This window comes from Parus major, chromosome Z, assembly GCF_001522545.3.
Source record: "Parus major isolate Abel chromosome Z, Parus_major1.1, whole genome shotgun sequence".
NCBI classification, from domain to species: Eukaryota; Metazoa; Chordata; class Aves; order Passeriformes; family Paridae; genus Parus; species Parus major.
In genome coordinates this window covers 61,212,028-61,234,980 of record NC_031799.1, presented here as the reverse complement: position 1 = coordinate 61,234,980, position 22,953 = coordinate 61,212,028, and the positions used below count along the sequence as shown (strand labels likewise).

Below are 22,953 nucleotides of genomic sequence, written 5' to 3'. Positions count from 1 at the left end.
TGTTCTTTTAATCAAAAGTCACAAAATTGCTCTAGGATGAAACAATTAATTTAAGAGCCCTATACTTAAAAAGTTTATTTTTGTCCATTAAATGGAGCTGTGATCTCAGTGCAGTTTAACTGAGCTGCAAAGTTAGTCCATGTAAAAATGCAACAGTAACATCACATTCTGAATTTAGCAATGGTGTTATTTTAATTCTTGAATCATGAATATTCTAGTTGCTCATTCATGGTTTTGAGAGATTCAGTCTCCCATAATAGTTTTTAATCTCACTGATTAATTTATGTTAAATTAATTTGTTGCGCCTAATCCAAATTTTAGGATCACTGTTAGTGGTAGTACCATGATTAAATGCTAGAGAACATATATTGCCAGTATTGACAGGAATGCATTAAGTTCAGTGATCTGATTTTTTATTACTTTTTTTTAATTGGACCTCCTGCAATACCTTGAATTAAGGGATATTGAATGTAATTCTTACATGAGGGATTTGTATTTTTACCAGCGAATTAATAAGATATGTGAAAAACTGAGTCTTGATGCTTCAGTGAGTGATTACCCCCTCTTCATGCTTACATTATTTTATATTTGGTTTGTGAAATGTGTAATTTGTGGATTTAAGCAGAAATCCAATCCAGCCAGGATAAAGAGTTGGATGAATTACTGTATAAGCAGCTGGAGGATGTTTCAAGATCAACAGCTCTTGCTCTTGAGGAGATTTAACCTGCCAGACATCTGCTGGGAGCTCAACACTGTGGAAAAGAGGCAGTCTAGGAGGTTCTTGGAGTGTATGGAGAGGAGCTTCTTGTCACAGCTGGTGACTGAGCCTGACAGGGGTGGGGCTGTGCTAGACCTGCTGCTTGCAAACGGAGAGGAGCTGGTGGGAGACGTGGTGGTCAGAGGCCTCTGGGGCACAGTGACCATGAAATAAGAGTTCTTAATATTTGATGAAACAAGGAGTGGCATCAACAGAAGTTCCACTCTGGACTCCTGAAGTGTAGATTTTTTTTTTTTTCAAAAGAATGATTCAGCGAGTGTCCTTAAAAACAAAGGGGTCCAGAAAGAACGGGCATGCTTCAAGAAAGAAATCTTAAACGCACAGGAGCAGACTATCCCCATGTGCTGACAGATGGGCTGACAGGGGAGAAGACTGGCCTGATAAGCTTTTGAAAGAATTAGAAGTGAAAAGGAGTTGGAAAAGTGGGCAAGCAGCTCAGGGAAATTTTTAAGGATGTCACTAGGTCATGTAGGAAGGAAATCAGAGAGACAAAATCCCAGTTAGTACCTAATTTTTTTACTTCTGTGAAGGATAATAAAAAATGTTTATATAAATACATGAATGTCAAAAGGAGGGGCAAGGACAGCCTCTCTTCTTTACTGGGCATGTGGTGGAATATAGGGGCAGTGACTCCACCAACTTCCTAGGCAGCTCATACCAAAAGGGTACTTCAGATTGCCAAGAGCATGGACTGCTCCCTGCTATTAATTTTTCATGTGGGTACAAATGAAAAAAAATAGGTCGGATCAAGGAAGACTATAAAGCCCTGGTGAGGCAGGTGAAAAGTATTGGTCCCTACATCATGTTCTCAGCTACACTACTGGTTAGAGAAACAGGGAAAGAAGTAGATAAACAATGTAAATCATCATCTCGTTTCATGGCTGGCCAAGGTTTTTGTCTTTTATGACAGTGGGATCTGCTTTAATGATTGTGGCCTGTTAGGGAGGTGTAGGATCCACTGGTCTGAAAAGGGCAAGGGAAGCTTTGGCGGCAGGTTGGCCAGTTCGGTGAGATGGGCTTTAAACTAAAGGTCTTGGGAAGTGGGATCCAAAGTGGTACTGCTCATGCCTTTGCTTCTTCCTGGGGAATAGGTCATACAAACCAGTGCAATGACTGATGTTCCTTGACTGCCTCTCAAGATGAGGATCATAGAGCTAAATATATCAAGGATGTTTATGAACATGAGGTGAATGCTCTTATGTAGCCTCTACAGAACCTGCCTGCATGGCTACCTCTCTGAAATACCTGTATACAAATGCACACAGCATGGGCAGTGAACAAGAACTAGACATCTATGTGTGGTCAGAAGGCCAGGATCTCATTGCAGTTACTGAGACATGGTTGGATAGCTCACGTGAGTGAAATGTTGTCTTAGACAGCCATGTACTTTTAGAAAGGACTGGTCAGACAGTCCTGGGTGAAGTGGTGGATTTGCTCTTTAAGTGAGTGAGCAACTAGAATACATTCAGCTCTACCCAGGGACAGATGAATGATCTGAGAGTTTATGGTAAGAATTAAGGGGCAACCTAATATGGTTGACACTGTTGTGGGTGTTCGCTGTAGGCCACCTGATCGGGAGGAGGAAGTTGATGGGCTTTCTATGAGGAGCTGGCAATAACCTTGTGGTCACAGGCCCTGTTTCTTCTGGGGAACTTCAATCACTAATATTTTCTAGAGGGACAACAGGGCTTGGAATACACAGTCCAGAAGTTACTGAAGATTATTGAAGTAACTTTTTGATGCAAGTGGTGGAAGAGCCAAAGAAGAGAGATGTGTTGCTGGACCTTGTACTAACAAACCAGGAGGAACTGGTTGATAATGTAAAGACTGGGAGCAGTCTTGTCTATAAGTGCCCATGAGATGGTGGAACTCAGGATCCTTCTTGGAGGAAGCAAAGGGACTAGGACCAATTTTGAGAGGCCAATTTTGGCCTCTGCAAACACATATTTAGAGGAATCCTTTGGAATAGAGCTGTAGGGGAGAAGGGGATCTAAAAGTGCTGATCGGTACTTAAACATCACTTTTTCCAGGTTCAAGACCAGTGTATCCTCTTGATCAAATGATCAGTCAAAGGTGGCATGATCATGGATCAGCATGGATCAGGAAGCTCCTAGTAAATTGCAAATGCAAGAAAGAAATTTGTGGGATGTAGAGAAAGGGAACAGACCATGTGGGAGGACTATAGGAGCATTGTCAGAGTATGCAGGGATGTAAGGAAGAAGGCCAAGGCCCGTCTGGAATTGAGTCTGCCTTGGCAGAGGGGTGGTACTACATGATCTCCAGCAGTCTCTTTCAACCTTAACAATTCTGTCATCCTGTGAAAACATTCCATAAACCACATTCACCTGGAAACTGACATTTTTGCAGTATACAGATGATTCTAAAGATAATTTCCACTCTGAACAATGATTTTGTGAATGTAACTGTGAAAGACAGGAACTTGAACACTTTACAGACTATTGCTCTAAAACACTTGAATAAAATATTCAAGTGATTTTTAATTGGAGAGTATTTCCCAGAGTTTGTGTAGGCATCTGTGGCTTACAAGAACAGTACTATCTTAGAACATTTAAAAACTAGTTCTGCAGGTTTGAAGGCATCCCCTGTCAGCATTATTCATGGCACTTCCAGTACCTGGCAGCAAGTCAAAACGCTATGAAGTTCTATTTTTCTTCCAAGACAGAAACATGGCAGGTTGAAACCAGCATGTCAGCTACTCACTGAGTTACCATTACTACCATTTCGTAATTTACAGCCTACTTTTTCTTTTTATTTAGATAGAGGCTTCCAGCACCAAAGCAGTGGATGAGGTTTTTGGTTTGATAAGGGAAAATACTTTGCTCTCTTCAGAATTAAACTGGAGATGTACGAGGAGTTGGGAGGGTGGGACAGCTGACCCTAGCTGACACAAAGGATATTCCAGACGATATGATTTCATGCTCAGTATATAAAGCTGGAGGAAGAAGAAGGAAGTGGAGGACATTCAGAGTAATGGTGTTTGTCTTCCCAAGTCACTGTTAGGCATGATGGAGTCCTGTGTTCCTGAACATGGAGAACAACAGCCAGTCCTTGGGAAGTGGTGAATGGATTCCTTGTTTTGCTTTGCCTATGCATTGTTACTGCTTTACCTGTTCTAAAGGCATTGCTTTACCTGCCGAAAGGCAGAGTTAACATTCTTGCAGGACTTCTAGTATGGCTTCTTATTGGTATGGTCTTTTATGGGAGTTTTTGGACTTGACATGTAGTCAGTTTTCCATGAGGAAAACCCAAGTAGGAATTATGATATTAGGTCATATGAGTATATATTTTGACACTATTTCTTAAACTAGGAATATACCTAAGCTGTAAATAATACTGGAGCACTCTAGGTGTCTTGCCCAATAACTCAAGGCCTAGCCTCCGCTGGAACATCTCATTGTGAGAACATAGACTCTGAAACTGGTCCTGAGGTGAGTGGAGGAAGTATAGTGTGGATACAGTGAGTGGTTAAAGCAAAGCAGCAATTGTGAAATCTGGTGATTTTTCCTTATGATTTTTCATAGAGACTTTAAATAACTTCATCAATTACAGTGTGGGTAGAAGGAGAATCATAGTAATTATTTATTAGTTGCCTCATGAGAAGATTTTCTCCTGTTAACAAGTTTGAGGAGTATTCTCAACATTGGGTGCATATGAGTTAGCATTTGCTATCCAGTATGAGAAACCCATGTAATTTTTTTTCTCAAAGATTTTAATTGTCACATCGTATATAGGCATATAGGAAAATTACGGAGAAAAATAATGGAATTTATGGAACACCATTGCAAATGGAGATCTTTTTGTTTGTTTCCTGGAATATCTTTAATGTAAGACACTGCTTGGTTATATACTACCCTGTATACTTCTCTGATTTAATGGATTGATTTAAAAACAAGTTCTGTTCAAGTTACCTTTTTTTCTGCATTTGAAATGGCTTGCTGACTTTTATAAAGAAGGAAAATAAGTATTTAAAGCAATAATTCAAATAAGTATCATTCCCATATAATTTTGTTCTTTTTATCTGGTGGTTGGATTAAAGAATAACCTGAAAAATAATGCACTTTTTTCACTTTTATTTGATAAACCTCTCTAGAACTTAAGAAAGTGTTTCTGTCAATAGCAGCAATGCAGGAGAAGAGTATGAAAGAATGAAGCAGTTGCAGAAAAATGATTATGTCTGTTAATCATCTTCAATCCTAGTTGCTGCTAGAAAATTATATAGGAGACATTTGGCCAAGATCTGAGATAATTAGTGGTGTTCTCATCTATGTGCAGTGAAGATGAGAATCCAGAAGGTTATAAAGGCTTAAGAGGTGATATTATCTGAGCTGAGAGTTTACAGATGTGAGTGATTTAGCATGAGCGACTCCTGAGATACTACTGAATTAATGTTGATGGGAAAAAAGCAAGGCACGGAAATACAGTTTTCCCATTGTGTATAGTTCTATAATTGGTGATAAAAAATGGAACACATTGGGGTATAGCTACCTGATGATTCTTTTTCTTTTAGACAAGATATAATGGAAAAAATTAACCAATCTAATGCAATGACAGAGTTGTTGATTTGTTGGGCACCAAGGTCAATAACTGTGTGGTACTACTTAATGAGAAGTATCAGGTAAGTATGTGTATAAGTATATATGCACTGAAAAATTCCTGTGCAAAAGTTAAATTTACACTTTATTTTTTCTCAGATTTTTAGACTACTGAATTTTTGTGTACAGGTTTATGGTTTTATTTGCATGTTCTTGTTCCACTAAAGTGATCTCCAACATCTTGATGTGAGCTTACTTTTGACATTCACCTTTTTTATTCTTAACTTTAACAGCACATGAAGAAAAGACCCCTGAATAGCAGCTTTAAAAGTTTAACAGCCATTCTGCATCCTTTTTTTTTTTTTTTTTTTTGCATCATTGTATTTGAATATTGTTTGACTGACAAAAAATGCTGATGATTTCAGTTAAATGGCAATAGCATTTTCAGTGATTCACTTCACTTTTTGTAGATACAGTTTTAATTCATGCATGAGATTTTTGGGGCCTCTTAGAAAACAGTCCTCCTCTGATGGGTCTTGTTTCTTTATTTTTGATGTTTGTTTTCAGAGAAGTTATTTTCCATTTCCTAATACATAGGGAAAAAAGATTAGACTTTTAAAGGAGGGAATAGAAATAAACATTAAGATTGTGAGAGGAAAAATGCTTACAATGTTTTCCAAATTCTGTAAAAGATTTTATCATTAGCATGAAAAGTATCATAAAGGTTTATATAGTTGTAATACATGACATATTTTCATGCAAGACATCTGAGATTCTTTTTGGATAGTAGCCTAAATGTAAGTCATCTCAGCGATAGCTTTGGTAATGACTTATTTCCTAAGAGGAAGTCACTGCTACGTAATAAATAAAGATTTCACTAATGTATAATAGCAGTGAGAGATGTTCACATGTAATTGCTGAGATGACTGCCATTTTTTAGCACTCGGCAGAATGAATTCCAGATGGAATATATCTAGGCTGTGGTCTATCTTTTCATACAAGATTTAGTCAAGCAAACTCTTTTTCTCCACATGTAGACTGAGGCATCTAGTTATGTAACTTTCTGCAGAGCTGGGCATTTGTTTAAAGGAGATGCAAAGTATCTTCAGTGGACTAAGATTACCCATAACCTCAATATTCTAGGAAGCCAGCTGGTGTTTATTCGTATGTTAGCTGCTTTGATCTGTACAAAATAAAATTGTGGAGAAATTCAGTGTGCTTTATTTGTCTATGTGTAAGATGTTTCCATCTGTAAATGTTAAGCTTCTGTTACTGTAAATCTGAGGGACAGTCCAAATGGTCTTTTTCCCTTCTTAGAAATGTTGAAATTTTTAAAAATCCAAATGAAATGACTACACAGGAAGTATTGTGACACGTACTAATATCAAGGCCCAAAGCTGGCATGGTTTAGAATGTACACAGTACAGGAAGCAGGAAGAATGTATCAGCTTTTCTGGAAATGTGTTATGCTACATGTAACTGTATGAGTGCACAAAAGTATGCATTTGTTTGAAATAAGAAATCTTTACAAAGTATAACTTTTAAAATAAAAGTAGCATATGCCAAAATAGTGGTAGTATAAGTAATCCTTACAAATAATTACTCTATGTTTTAGTTTTTCCCTGCATGATACTATTTCCATATTTATATTTGAAGATGAAGTTGAAATTCAGACCTTGGCTGATAGATCTCATAGACTCCATCCTAATTTTTTTGAGTGAGTCTTCATGTTTTGATTTACAACATCAAAGTAAAATTTTTCCCTTTAGCAGCTCCTATTGATCATTAATTGTATTCCAGATGAAATAACAGAAAATAAAAGCAGTTTACTGACTAGCATTTAGGAAACCAATGGGTGTCTTGCCTGTTAACATTTCAGTCTAAGAGTCCTGTTTCTCGTAACAGACTCCTGTGGATTTTCTGGATTTTGGCAGTACCTTTCCTGCCCTTCCTCTCCTGTACTTTAAGTAGCCATAATACAGACAATTCATATTGGTTCTATGAGGTTTGTTTGCCTTTGAGAATTATTTTGGTCAGGATGTAATGCAAACCTCTTGGTTGATTGTTGCTGGAAATAGATGCATCTCTTGAACTGTACTCCTGAAGCATATTATAAATACAGGCTTTCTCTGCTTAGTCACTTAGGATCTAGAAGTCTTATCACTTTAATGAAAAATGCAGAAAGTAATGAAAAAATTATTGCAACATGTATTAAAATCTTTAATGAATAGTGCAAAATTTTGGTTAGCTACATTTATACCATAAGTTTGAAAGTTATGTCAAGTATGCATAGGCATTTTGCAATTACAGAAAAAAACATAGGAAGTTTTTTCCAAGCTGAGTGATGATGGATGCTATTAATTATTTTTTTTTCTTCTTTAGCCCAGTTTTATGCTATAAAATGCAATCCGTGTGAGTGACAGCCTGAAAGGCTTGGAGTGGAGCAGCAGTTAGTGAAGGGATGTTGAATACATAACAGATGCAAATGCAGACCTATGCCAAACTATTCACTTAATTTTCCTAATCCATCTATTGAAAGGCTGGAATGAGTCATTAAGGTTTCTTATTGTCATCTGTCCATCAAAACATTTTATTCTCTTTCCTTCCCATCACTGCAACTTTGGAATAAACTCAGTTTTCCCATCCAAGAAAATACCAATGTTATCTGGAATACAGACAAAATATCTCTTCCTTGATTTTTTTCTTTTTAGTGTCACTAATGGCTGAATCAAGATGTCTAGGACTGTGTATTCTTTGGGAAGCATTTAGACAAGTATTGCCTCTGCTTATATTGACTGCAAGGGGCATATATTGGTTTTGTCTGCCAGGACTGTGTGCGCTACCAGTGTGTGCTTTTCCTTGTGTATTTCAACAGCTCTTGGTCATACTGAGCTGACTTCTGCATGACTGGCCAGTATAAACTTTAGGTAAACCATGAATTCAAATTTTACTTGAATTTGTCTCATGTTTTTTCTTCAAATACTGGGAATAACTCTTCAAAGAAATGACTTTTTGTGTGAGTAAAAAGAGAAAAGGGAAAATAATTTTAATTTTTAAGTAATAGAAAAATTAAAGGAAATCAGTTGTGCTTCTTTTATGCCTTCAGGAAGAGAGAAATGGTAGTACTGCTATGAGTTTGGTCAAATTAACACTAGTGGAGCATAAATAACTGACTCGTACTGTTAGTATACCTTATATGAAATATTGGTAGTTACAGTATATGTTTAGTATAAGATTCATTTACCAAAAAAAAAAAAAAATCAAATAAAATCATAATTTAGGAAACACATTCCATTTTTTATTGAATTCTTTTTTTACAATAAAATATATACACATGTACACAATATATACACATAAATTCACATAAGCATGCCTTAGTGAATTTAGCTAAAGAAGTCACAATTCTTTGAAGTGTTTTTGGCATCTGATGGTTTCCATTTCTGTATTCTTTGAGGAAAAAACCCTGCTACTCTCTCATTCTTGTTAGCAGTGTCAGTTTTCATGTGGGGGAAAGTGATTTCTGTGAGAAAGCTAAATGCAATTAGGATATAACTGATTCAGTTGCGTTCTTGACTTCACATTCTTGGTCCTGCTGCATTATTCTATGAAGGTCTGTTGCATGAAGACAGACACATTTAGATACTGAAAAATCCTGTAAGGGAGCTTTTAGGAAGGGCATGAAGTGACAGAACAAAGGGTTTAAAGTGGCAAAGGGTACATTTATATTAGATACAAGGAACAAGTTCTTGACACTGAGGGTGGTAAGGCACTGGAACAGGCTGTGCAGAGAAGCTGTGGTTGCTCCATGCCTGTGAGTAACCGGGTCTAGTGAGAGTGTCTTTGTCTTTATATATAGAAGAACTACACCTGTCTGTCTATCTATGTCTTCCCTATAATATCATTCTCCCCTTTTGACTTGTGCCAGTTTAAATCAAATCAATCTCATTTTGTACAGAGCAGGATTAAGGTTGGTGGGAAAAATAGTGCAATTGAGAAAGCATGGTGCTGTTACTCACTGGCAGAGTGGCATGCCTTTCAGAAGATAGTCCTGACTTCCAATCTCCTCTCCCAGAACAGAAACTTAAAGTAAGCTGGAGGAGACCGCTAAAAACTGAGGGAAGGGGCCAGGCCATGGGCAACTGCTTTCCTTCCCCTGCACAGCTTCTGCAGAAGGAGGTGGCACTGGTGGTTCTCTTGACTGGTCCTTGGGGCAGGATGTGTGGGATAGAGCTGTAGGACTGGAGTCCCTTGTGCAGACCCTATGGATGAACTAAGATATCTCTCTTTGTGGATGATGGTGTTATGAAAGGCAGTTATTGTCATCACAGCCACATGCTGCACTTTTCAATAAATTCTGTGAAAGCCAAAATCTCAGTGAGTTCTGACACTGTGAGGTATGGTAGGTAGGGGCATAGCTGGGTTTGGGTTGCAGAGGCAGGACATAGTCTACAGGGCAAGTGAGAAGGTCTGTGCTTTTGGAAGAATAGCAGGACCTGAGAGCAGGTACCCTTCAGGGTAGATGGCAGATCTGGAGGATTTGGAGGGCCCCTCATGAGGTTGCAGTGCACTTCAGTGTACAAGGTCTAAATTCAGGCTTCATGCCAAAGGAAATTCCTGTGTTGTATGTAATTTAAGTCTTGTTTTGTCTAGTAATAACTGCTAATTGTAGCAAGAATTCTGCTGTGTTTCATCTGTTTTCTAAGCAAGATCTATTTGCAAGTGCAAATTTAAGCTTGCAGTGTCACTGCAAAACAAACTACTTGTGCTGACCCTTTGATATATTCTAAGTCTTTTTTGCTAAATTAGTTAACTAATTAGAGCATGAAGAGAGATGAAGGCTGGGGAGGAAAGTTTTCTTTCAAAATAAAACCTAAGATCTTGTCAAGAAAAATGCAGATACATGCAGTTACATGTTTAAAAGACTTTTTTAAAAATATTACTAGTGCAATAAGCTTTGGACCCATTTTGGCAAAAAGCTGTCTTCTTCCTGAGACTTAAGTGTACAAATTATATGCCTTCATATCTGAAATAACAAGTTAAAATGTGCTCCTAAAATGCAGTGTGTTAAAATGACCCCTTTTCAAGGTGCTTTTTATCACTAGAGGAGATGAAGAGGATTTGCAATCTATCTTCTCTTCCTGGAATGTCTGTGGTGGTCCAATGAAGGAAAGTATGATGTACTTTGCAATTACTGTGCTTTGAAAAACACTGAAGCAACTATTTAATATAGTTGGTATTTTCTGTCTCCAAGAGTCTGCCTTCAATATTTGTATTTATAAAGATGTTCTAAATCCAGCACACATTTGTGAAGGAGCCTGTGGAAAGTTTCTTCATAAATGTATTTTTACATGAATAGAAAAAGGAGATCCTCTTCAGGTTTCCAGGCTGGGAAATGGCTACTGTAGCAAATCAAAGCTTTGCTTAGTCTGTTCAATTATTGAAACCTCTTGGGTCCAGAGGTTTCTCCAGAGCTCAGAATAAATTCTGCAGTCTGACTATTTTAAAGAAACCATTATGGAAATTAATACCCTGCCACCTTCCTCCCATCAAAACACTACTTCTACTAAAATAACCCCAACAAAAAAAACTCCAAACAACAAACACACAAAACCCCCTACACCCAAACAAAAACCAAACAAATAAACAAAAAAAACAGTTATAGAAAATCATAGAGAGATTCTTTTAAATAAACAGTATGCAAGCTACTAAAATGAGAAAATATCCATTCCCTTCTTCAGGAATAAGACTTAGTATAGAAAATAGATTTTAATGCTGGATTAGTTTTATGTTTTTGCGCATACATTGTTCCTATTGCCCCTAAAACTTGAAATGTGATACATGAAAGATTAGCAATTCTGATTCTGGAGCTTTTAAAAACAATAAAAATTGTTTTATAAACAATTAACACACATTTCAAAAGTCACTGTTGCACTTAAGGACTCCTGAGAATTTTTACAGCAAATTCCAGAAGTACCTGCCTGATACCTGTGAGGTGTATTTTGGCCAAAATATATATATGTATAACACAGGTGACTGTAGCAAGACACTTAATAATTAGTATTAACCTATTTGTGAATATTAGCATGTCATTATTAATATCTTCCTCATGAGAAACTTAACATCCTGCACCTCCCTAGGCAGAAGAGCTGAATGTCAGACAGGTGTTCTTAGAATTTACAAACCCACGCTGCATCTGAAGTGGGCACCTCTTGTACTTCCTTTGAAAGAGACAAATTGCCACATGCAGAGGAAGAGCCTCACCTGTCACTTCCCTGTGCAATACAGTGCTATCTCTAATGGCCTTCCATGGTCAAAATTGCACTCAAAATTACCTGGAATGTTGCATTTTAATACAAAGCTTAGGATCTGTTATCAGAATGGTTTAGAGGAACTATTTTTATGAATTCTGTATTATTTCTAATAATTTTTTGTCCCTTTTTCTTTAGTGGCTGTGTCCTTGGTTTCATCCTCTTAATTGTGGTTATTATGAAAGGTGAGTCAGAAAGGTTAACTGAAATGTTTTCATGGTGGTCACGTTTTTAATGTATCCAAGAAGATAGCTTTAGAATAAGTGTCAAAGTAGAACCCTCTTTATAAAGTCAAAAGATGCAAAGGTGCACCTTAGGTGAATGAGATATTTCTGCTGTCTGAAACGTTTGTTAAAACAACTATGTTTCCAGAACTTACTAAAGTTTATTAATAGTATCTCTGGTTAACATGATGTTTTCTACAAGATTATGTACACAATTCTATGAATCTACTTAAACTCCTCTACTTTTAGTTGCTTTAATATTAATTCCAGATATTTTATTTTAGTATAAATGTCTCTTTTTTTCAGTATGGCACTTTTTGTAGAAGTGTCACCTGTTCGTCACTCTCTGGGCCTTTTTCCTTCTCTCTTGATTTAGGATTCTGTTATAGCCAAATATCTGTCATAACACTTTCAGTTGGCATTTGAAATATACCCTCAGCTATAAAATAATATATAATATGTAACAAAATAATATGTAATATATACCAAATATATAATATTTGCTAATGGTATTTTTAAATAGTGGAAAAGAGACCTGCATCAGCACAGAAACTGCATGTTGTGCCTGTGAAGCTAGTACATTATGCATCTTCGGTGGTTAAAATATGGGGTGGTAACCAGTCTCAGTTCAAAGGAGTCTGCTTACACCAATTTCTTGTCTTCAGCAAGTACATTGCATCAGTGCTGCAAATGTAAACCAAGATAGCTCTGTTCTTCACAGAGCTTTTTGTTGAAGCCCACTTGCACTTAGTAAGATGACATCCATTTAGAAAACTTTGCACTCTGACCATTCACAAGAATCTCTCTCTGTCACACTCCCAGTACTTGAGATTTCAGCTGCTGGGACCGAGGCCCCTTCACAGTGGGCTGCACCAGTGAGCTGACTGGAGCCAACTCCTTCCATACACACTACTCACATGTAGTCACACCAGGTTTCTTGTTGGTTCGACCCCAGGTTTCCCACAGGATAGGTTCGTATCTCTAGTTCTAGAAAGCCATTTATTGACAGTAACACAGAATTGGCTTGAGCTATCTCCTCTTGGAGGAGTGTGAATAAAGGATTTGCTGGGCTTTTACACACAGTCCAAGTGCCTGTGAGTTTTTGGCTCCTGCTTTGTCTCTGTGTCCATTCACCTGGTCACCAGTGTCTGGGCCCTTTGTTATGGAGAGGGTTGGCACTTCATGGCTTCTTGTCTCTCTGGACTCTCATCCAGAGCTCAACCTGCATCTCAGTCTGTAGCTTGAAAATGCAGCTTGCAAACAGAGCTATCTACACCAGATGTATTCCTTAACAGTAGCTCTCTTAGTACCTAAGTCTCTGAGTGGATAGACTTAATTACATGCTTACTTCAAAATCCTTTTTTGTTTTTCAAATCAGGTAAAATGTAAGATCTTGTACAAAATTCTCTTCTGTGATATATTTACTGGGTCCTCGGCGGACAAAGACTTTCACTATTAGAAAGAAATAGTCAGACATGCAAGTGTATACATATGTTTTACACAGGTTTGCGTCCTCTCATTTTTTGCACCGACTTGAACCCCATCTTTACGGGGAGTTGCAGTAGGGTTACAAAGTGTTTATTGAAGCATTTCAAAATTGTGAGTTTTAGAAAGGAGAATCAGCGATGTTCAAGGTTGTGGTTATAGAACTAGAATTTCTAGAAAATTTCTCATTTGGGACAATATAATAAAATCAATAAATTCTATATAGTGTTTGCATTAGGGTTTATTCTTTACCAGAAGTACCATTTCCATGAACATATCAACAATTCTTTATTGTATTATCTCTAGCTATTCTGCTCAGCTGAGCTAAGAGAGATATATGTTGTAGATGACAGGAACAGAGACGGAGATTTCAAATAAAGTCTGTGCTTCTTATTATGGAAAGAATAAGTACTTAATCTGAGTTTATGTTGTTGCGTGTTAGCTGCAGTTTCCACTTTTTGTACTAAAGGGCAGACTGACTTTTTCAGGTCTTCAGGGCAAAATCCTGTGACTTGGGCTGCTGGAGGAAAACCTAAGGGTCTGACTGTAAAATCCACCTGCAAAAAGTTAGCTCTTCAGTTATTGGAAGAAAGCTGTAATTTCCGTACAATAGCTGGAATAAATCCAAATAGCTGTGGTTGCATGTCTATCATGCTGCTATCAAAATAGACTTCTTCTGCCAAGATTTTTTATGACATGAGAGATATTAGAAAGAGAAGAAATATGCAGAAGAGATATGCCGAAAGGAAATTACAGGGAAAATAGTAAGTGTATTGTGAATATTGCAAGCCAGAAGGCAGGAAAAAAAAACCCAAGGAAATGGCATTTTAATTCAGCCAGAAATGTTGCCAGATCTTTCAGATTATGAGATTGTCTTACTCCGTTTGTGTGAAGATGTGAAAAGAGGTATTAACCAAGTTTGCATGGTGACTGTGAGTCCCAAGAATGCCTTCATGGGGAATGTAAAAAAATGCAAGTATTGTCTTGAATTAGCTCCTCCCTTTTGCAGGTCACTGTAGACTTTTAGAGATCATCAAAAAGCAATGTAAAAAAATCCCATAATTTTTAGGCCTGAGGGGCTTTAGTATGTGTTTCGTATCTGCATGAGTTGTTAATCTGTGCCAAGTTCTGAGTTCCTGATTTTAGAACCAGGGTGTTCATGGCTGGCTAGGAGTTTTTACATGGTATTGCACTGGCTATAGGCATACTGAGCAGATTGCCTGGTTTATACAGCAGGGTAGTGGTGCAACCAAAATCGCTGAAAGATCTATTTGGTTGTCTCACAGTTATGAATGGAACTGATTTTGTTATGAAGCGCTAAAATGGGTTTAAATACATGTAATCCAGGAGGGGCCTGGAGGAATAATTCCAGGAGTTGAGAATAAATACTGTATCATCCTCCACTATGCATGAGCAATGAAACAAAATTTCCAATTAAGGGTAAGTAAATGTAATCTTAAGAAGATAATAAATAAGTAGCACTCCATTAACTTTGATCACTGCCCTGTTTAGACTGAAGTTTTAAATGTATCAGAATGAATTTTGTATTTGCATAATTCAGCAGAGCTTTAAAGAAACAGGTGCTCTTTTTTGATGAAAATGACATTTCAATATGCTTTCATTTTGAGTAACCTGGAACATGGTGATTCTTTTTAGAGTGCATCTGTTTGTAAAGTGAATTTTGGTGTAGGTTACATATTTTCGAGTTTGAGCAAAAATTATTTTTGTCTTCATTACCCCCTTGTCTCTTTCGTAAACTGCTTACACCTTAAGTTACGTGAAGCTGTGAAAAGATTATGTATGGTGGAAATTATAGGAACTACATTTCCATCTGAATGAAAGCAGAACTTTGGAGATAGCTTTTTCTATAGGTTCTATTTATCTGCTCCCTTTCTGCAAGCAGTGGAGACATACAATTGCAGTTAGCTTTACTTCTCACAGTGTGGCAAATGTCAGATATGATTCCAGGATGACTCTTCAGAGTCATGGGCAAATTAGTACATCTATGCTGGTCACATGAAAAATTGCATAGAATTAAAAATAGGACAGGGTGATTTCAGTTTATTAATTTTTGAATTTGTTCCACCAGTATTGAATTGCCATAAATGCTATCTTTTGCTAAATAATAAAAAAAACAAACAGCAAAAAAATTTACTTGTAAGTTGATGCTTCAATCTCCAAAGAGATTTTCTTTGGATTAAACATGGGTAGTTTGGGGAAGATTAATTTCCTTGTGGCCATGGCCTCTTCCTGTTTGCCATCCCTACCAGAGGGACAGATTGATGTCAGAGGATTCATTCCATGGCCACACCCCTTTGGGCTGTTCCACCCTCCCAAGGTAGTATTTTATTTTATTTTATTTTATTTTATTTTATTTTATTTTATTTTATTTTATTTTATTTTTTTTTATTTTTTTTTTTTTTTNTTTTTTTTTTTTTTTTTTTGTAATTTATTAAATACTGCATACCATTTCTCCTCAAAAGTTTAAAGGACAGTGTCTAAAAATTAATAATGCAGTCTTAAGCACAATACAATCTAAACCAAATCAAAACCAGTCCCTTAATTGAATAACCAAGGTCAGTTTTTGCATTAAAACTATTTATTAGAGAATGAAGTATGCTGTCATTAGGCAGAGAAGAACCAGAGGCATTCATCAAGGTATAGGGAAATTTGCTTTAGTATGTTATCTCACTTCAATTTTTCACAAGATATGTCATAATTTTGGTGCCATTATTTCTAGTTAACTGTTGCTGCTAGTGGTTTTTCTTGGCAGTCTGTCTCTTGGCAATGAAATAAAAGAGGGAAGGAAGACTGATCTGGTGTCATTTTATACCTACGGCTGTGCAGCCTGAGAAATTGCTCTGCTGCACACACACAGCCCTGGTGCTGCTAAATTTGCCTGTGATGAGAAGAAGAGTTCACCAGCAGTGACAGTTGTTGCGTTCTGTGAAATAAAAAAAAAATTATATCCCATTAAACAGAGTTCTTTAGTTGTAAGAAATACAGTACATAACTCTTTAATATTTAATGTAGTACACTTGTATCCTCCTAATCAAACATTGAAGTGTTAAAATGCTTTCTTTTCATCAACTGAAAATTATTTTCCCCTTATCATACCAATGCTAAAAAGACCTATCTTATTAATTCCATATTAATTTAGAATGTTAAATCAGGAAGTAGCATAATGAAATTCTTGTAGGTGGTGTTTTTCGTTTGAATGGTGCAGCAAACTGAGAAACTGGATGCTACTCATGAGGATAGTTTTCTGAAGAAAAATAACACCACTGGTGTGTAAGTGGAACAAATGAAATAAATGGTTCCAGTCTTTCAGGTGAATATACAATGCTTCGCTGAAATGAATAGTTGAGGTGTATTTGACCACAGTTTGTTATTTTTTGGTATAAGTAATGAACTTGTCAGGCTTCAAGGTGAAGTAATTTACCTGAAGTATGCACATGGATCCTGCAGATAATGTTTTTATTTTGTGAACTTCAGCAGAAAATGCACATTTTAAGCACACTTTCTCAGTGTCACACATTCATTATGTGCTGTTAATTTTAATTAGGGAAGTGCTGCGACACATGGTTTACCTTCCAAATAACTGATCCCTATCCATAGCATGAGGGTTTCAAAATAACCAGATTTACAAAACTATTTTAGTGTAACAATACATCATCATTTGTCTTTAGAAACTAAGGAGACTGGCACGTTATGAAAATTAAAGATAAGGAAACCAAAAGACTCACTGTCGACTCATTGTCAACATTGTCTGTATGCTGTAGTGTGGAGTTCTTGGTATAATACATCTTTATCCAAGCATCCATCAGAGCACTCTGGATGGTGTTTCTCAGTCTATACTCATTTTCTTTGCCCCTTTGCTAATATGGAAGAGAAGTAATGAGTAGCTTTGGGACAACTTCTCAGCATGAGGGCCCAGGAGGGTGATGGCAGGAACTGACTGGATGATGGAGAGTTAAGAAGGCGTCAGTTAAAAGGGGGATACCTTTGTTCTCCAAACAAACACCTTTGCTTTTGCTCTATGGGAGATATGTGAGGCTCTTTGAATATGCCTTTAAATGAGAACAGCAATGTATGTGATACTTAAAAATGAGTTAATTGTTTTCCAGAGCTGCAGTCAAGGAGATAGAAAATGCTACTATTCCTTTTGTGGACCCTCTCACAGCAATAATTTGAGTGCTCTATGTTTCATCTGCAAAGTAAGGAAGAATTACACTGCTTCCATTGGTCAAAAATGAGGCATAGAGGGATTAAATGAGATGGATATGGGCAGTATGGTATGTGAAGTCACAAAAACTACACAGATCCTTCTGAAACCATTGTTTCTTCCTGAGGAGAGTGATTCTTTTTTCCTTTAGGAAAATTATGATTAGGAAATTGATTTATTTTTTCCTTTAGGAGTGATTTAAAATAAAAAAAAATACTATTTTATAATATTTTTTTAGCTTTGAAGTGAATGTCAGAAAGATATATAACTCCACCATTTTGAAATTATAAACACAGATAAAATTGCTAAAAAAGTGTAAGACTGACCAAGAGTAGCGTGCAGGTTCACTGCTATGTGCCATGAGATAATTAGTTCTACCAAATCCTTCTTATTTCAAGCAAGCTGCTGTTGAGGGAAGACTTGGTGTTTCATTGCAGTCATCAGTGATGCTTATTAAATCAGTTACTTAAATATTTAAAATATTAACTACTGAAAAAAATGGCGTGCCCATTTGGCTCCAGTCAGCTGTGTTTTTTCTGAATCCATAAAACTGAAACAACTGCAAAATGTAAAAGATACCTAGAGGTTTTAAGGAAAGACATTTCACACATTTCACATGTCCATATTCAAGTTTCAAGCTGAATTGAAGCAAGATTTATGTTACTTTCATTCTGAGTAGCTGCAGTTTGCAGCAGTAGTCAAATGACATTTATGCAGAGCCATTGCTACCAGCTGGAGGTGAGCAGTATTGCTGAGCAGTTGCCAGCTCAGAAGGCAAACTCGGATTTGCAGATATCTTTGTGAGACACAAAACACTAGGAAAGTTCATCTTAGAAATAGTTTAGTGTTGTTTTACTGGTAGTGATACTATTGCTGTATTTGCTTTTAAATTAAATCAGAATAATTCAAATGTCATGTTCTAATATACTTCCTAAAATGTAAAATACAACTTTGTCTTATAATTTCAATAAAAAACTAATTCTGGATAAACCAGGTTATGTAAAATATGTTTATATGTATTTATATAAATACTTAAGATTAATAATACAGAAAATTAAGGTAGGAATATTTTAGTATTGTTTTCTGTTGTGAAAACATGGGTGATTCAAGTTTATATACAGTGATTAGAGATTAATTTTTTTCAAGTGAATGATGTGTATAGCATTTCTGTTGACTTCAGGTAAGTATCGCGTTTTGAAATGGAGTGAGTTAATTGTTCAAAGATCATCTTTGATTTAGATGAGACGCTTCCCTCTGGTTCCTAATTGAATTATCTTTCATCTTCCATGTTTGACATCATTTGTTGTGCAATTCTGCACTCTCCAGGCATGTGAGAGAATTTTTCTGTGTGATAGTGCAAGTTTTCCTAGAGGTGGCAGAAATACTAGCTGCCAGAAATTAGAATAGTGCTGCATCTGTCTGAGACTTAGTCTTTGGGAAAAACAGGAAAAAAGGAAATGCAGATATGATTTTAATGCCTAACAGTTCAATTATTTTAAGAATTAAGGGTCTAATTTTAGCAGGAAAAAATGGTGTGAATTTTCAGTGTTATTTTCATCCCCTTAGAGACTGCTTCTATTTCCCCTTTTACTTTGTGCATGCATCATGTGTTTGTGAGTGCAAGTGCATGTGTGATTGTAAAAATGTACTCAGACAAGCCATGTAAGTTCCAGTAATGTACTTAAAACCAAAATGGCACAGAATTCCTCAGCCTTTTTCCTTGGAAGGAAAAAGTCTTGAAAACTGAACAATTCTGCAATAGTTTTTCTGAAAGTCAGGTCTGATTTGTTTCATGATGACTTGAATTTATTATGCATTTTAATTTTTGAAAAAGATAATATTTGTGATTTTTGAGAGTGCAGGTAACTTGCTTTCTACAAGTGCATGTAGAAAGCAGCTTCATGTTTGTTGAGTCATACACAATATGGCTTGATGTGCCTTTGAAAGTAATAGGTTTCTTCACAGAGACAGACTGAAATGTGCAGGGAATGACTACAACTTTTATGAGCACTGCAGCATAAATGCAAAGCAGATACATATAAGCTTATCTTGAAAAATTCAGAGTTTATGTGTATCTTGGCATCTTAGACATGCTCTTCTCTTAAGGGTTGGAGAGGATGGTAATTCTGAATGCCAACTGCAGCACTATCATATGAGGGCAAACAGAAGTGGAAAGCAAAACAGTGCATTGAGGAAAGGTAGCTAAGTTCATCATATACTTTATTTACCATGACATTTCAAAGCAGTAAAAGATCACAGGGTGGATGAGGTTTGCAGGGACTTCCAGAGACAGACCAATCAAACCTCTTGCTCTGAGCAAGATTGCTCGGGACAACGTCAGAGCAGGTTTTGGGTGTCTTCAGGGAGACTCCCTGGGCAAACTATTCCAGTCTTCGGCCAAGGTAAAGTGGTTCAGCCGTGGTACCAAAATTGTCCAGATAGAAACATAGCCTTTATCTAACACAGTTTTGAGTATTAGAAATCTGGCGTTCATCCTCTGAGTGACTGGCAATTTGCTGGTCACTCAGAGGATCCTTCCTGTAATCAAGTACCCCGAATGTCAGATAAAAAGAGTTTTTATCATAAGCAGTGATTGCATATTCATGAGCTATCCCTGGTTACTTGATGTATAGGTATTATTTCATTTTACATATCACATCCCTTGTCAAAGTCCTTATGTGGGCCTTCTCAGGTCTTCTTTGGTAGTCTACAATGTCTGGTGTCCTTTTTAGGTGGTTTTTCTCAACCCCCACTTTTGAGTTAGCACACTATGGTTCTTTTCCATAACTTCTGCTTTATCAGCCTTGCAGAGCTGAACTGGCATCTTGCTGCATTTCACACAACTCTTGTTTGCATAAGTTACATCCTCTATCTATTTCTCCAAGGCTGTGTTGTTCTGTTTGCCTGTCCTTATGAGGGTAAAATACTGTTCTGCTCTGCTGTTCTTAACAAGTCCTCCCTTTTCTTGAGACTAAATTCCTTAAGGGAACTGGTCTGTTAATATCTGTATTTCATTTTATAGTGTAAGACATTACAACAGCTGAATTATGATGCAAGCTAAAACACACAGAGCAGTTATTATGGTGACAATTACAAACATGTTTTAATCAAGTCCAGCTGGGTAACCATGAAGTAAATTTGATCCAGATTTCTTCAGATCCCCAGGAGGTGTCATCTTGAGCTATGCATTGTCAAATTTGTGGGTTTTTTTCCAGATTTCCTGGGAATCTGTAGACACTCTAACCACTTTGATCAATGCATACAGAGCAACTGATGTTAATGATAGTGCATACTTCTCCTTGTGATACTAAGAGAAGGTCTAATACCATTTATTTTTGTAAAGTGACTTGTGACAAGCTCTTAACTTCTTAACTTGCAATGAAGTAATGACATCTATTGTATGATTTTAAATATAATATAATATAATATAATATGGTAACATAAAAGTCTACTATTGTATTTTCTAATTCCCTTACTCCTGGCCAGGGTAAAAACCACTGTACAAAACAACAGAGTTTTGTTGGTCGCTTAGTTACAGCATTTAAGGTTCAGTTTGTACACTTCCAGTTAGCTTCTTATCGATAGTCCTGAGGGCACATGGTCTTTAACAATTATTGTTATGTTAGGGACTAAGGCTTTGAAAGTACAAATGCCTTTCCAGTCTAGGGGCAGCACTTTACAAAAGGCTTTATGCCCACATACCAATATCCCACATATCCCCATTCCTTTTGGTTCCAGCCAAGGATGATTTACTTTGCCTAGTATAAGTGTTTGAGTGCATTGTGTGTGATTTCCAACAGAAGTTCTGATTTCATCAGTACAATCTAGTGTCCAGTTCTTTTGTGGGGGGTTACACCTTTGCACATGTGTACAATCATAAGAGATGTTGGTGGATACTTGCACACTGACTGATTTGTTTACTTCTTGGTAAAAGGAAGTGTTCACCCAGTAGCTAATATTAATTTCTTCTGGAACTGGAATTGCCATAAATGGTTAATGGTTTCATCAAAAAAGCTGTTACACAACACCATAGAAACAGGTTGAGGCAATATACTCCAAAGGATGAAAAGAAGGGTAAAAGTAAGAAAATTACTTCCTTCAGTCCTTAAAAAAACTTGAATCCCTGTGCTGTCAGTCTGTTGTCTGTAGGTGACCCATTATATTTGTAAGAAACAAATGATAACCCCAGTAGGATTGGGCATGATTGCAGTAGTTGCTTTTCACAGAAAACAACATAGGACAGTTTTTAATTTGTGATAAAAAAAAAGAGGATAATGACATGGGAGAAAGGTGGTAAGGAAACTGCATTTTTTTTGTTTTTAAGAAAGAAACTTACAGGTTTGTTATCTTAGTGGAGAAACGGAGAACTTAGTTTTATTTTCCCTTTTGTTGTACTATTGTACTGTCTTAGGCTCTGCAAGTACTGCAGAAGTAAAATTTTATATTAGATTTAAATTAATAAATGTCAGCAAACTATTTTGCTCCAAAATCAGGATATGGAGGCAGATGGAAAGAGGAGCAAATTGATAGAAACACTTCTGTTTGCTTTTTTTTGCTGCCAGATATTCTTTGTCTTTCTTTCACCAGTGAGCTTGCCAGTGTGCGTTTTGACCAGCATTTTATGTGCGGCAGCAAAGGTTGATATGCTAAGGCTTGAAGTTATGGCTTTGAAACAACAAGAATAAACCAGATATTGAAATGCCTTTATTTTGTGTCTTCCTTCATGCTTTAGCTTTAGTATTACTTTGGAAAGAAGAAAGGGTTTAGTAGGAAGAGATAAAACTTGTCTCTTGGTGAAATGGTATAGCACTTGGTACATGTTCTGAAGTATTTCTATCATGCATTTTTTTTTCTTGCAGAAAAACCATAATCACATAATAAAATATTAATAGCACTAATCTTAAAAGATTTATTTCCTAGCATGAGCATATGTAAATATAGTGTTCAAAGTGTGTAACAGATGAAGTTCTTGTATGTACTGTGAATTTATAATTGATTTAATTTTTCTAGTCTTAAAATTAAATATGGTGTTTCAATCACGTGCTGTAATTGGATTCTGCTTACAGAGAGATGTGTTAAAAACTATTTTGCAAAAGCTTCTATATACTAAGAAATGTAAATACTTTGTCTTTTGGACAGAAATATGTTTATTGTTCATGCACTCCAGAGGTTCTGGAGAGTTCCTTGCATTCTAACTTCTTTTATTGTATTTTTTTAGGACACATTTTATACAAATAAATAATATAAGGATGTTTGCTCTGGCAAACAGAACTACAGATGCATTTCATGTCTTTCTGATTATTTTCCTGGCATAGCTTCCCCCAAAACTCTGTGGGAAAAAATCTGCTTTGCTTGCAAAGTACTGCAGTAGAGCACAAAA

General features: G+C 36.6%; 1 protein-coding gene across 3 annotated transcripts in view; it reads left to right on the top strand.

Annotated features, from left to right (window-relative positions):
• The window catches only part of MCTP1 (multiple C2 and transmembrane domain containing 1), a 216,858-nt gene that overhangs the window by 30,069 nt on the left and 163,836 nt on the right, over positions 1 to 22,953 (top strand). The window lies entirely within an intron of this gene.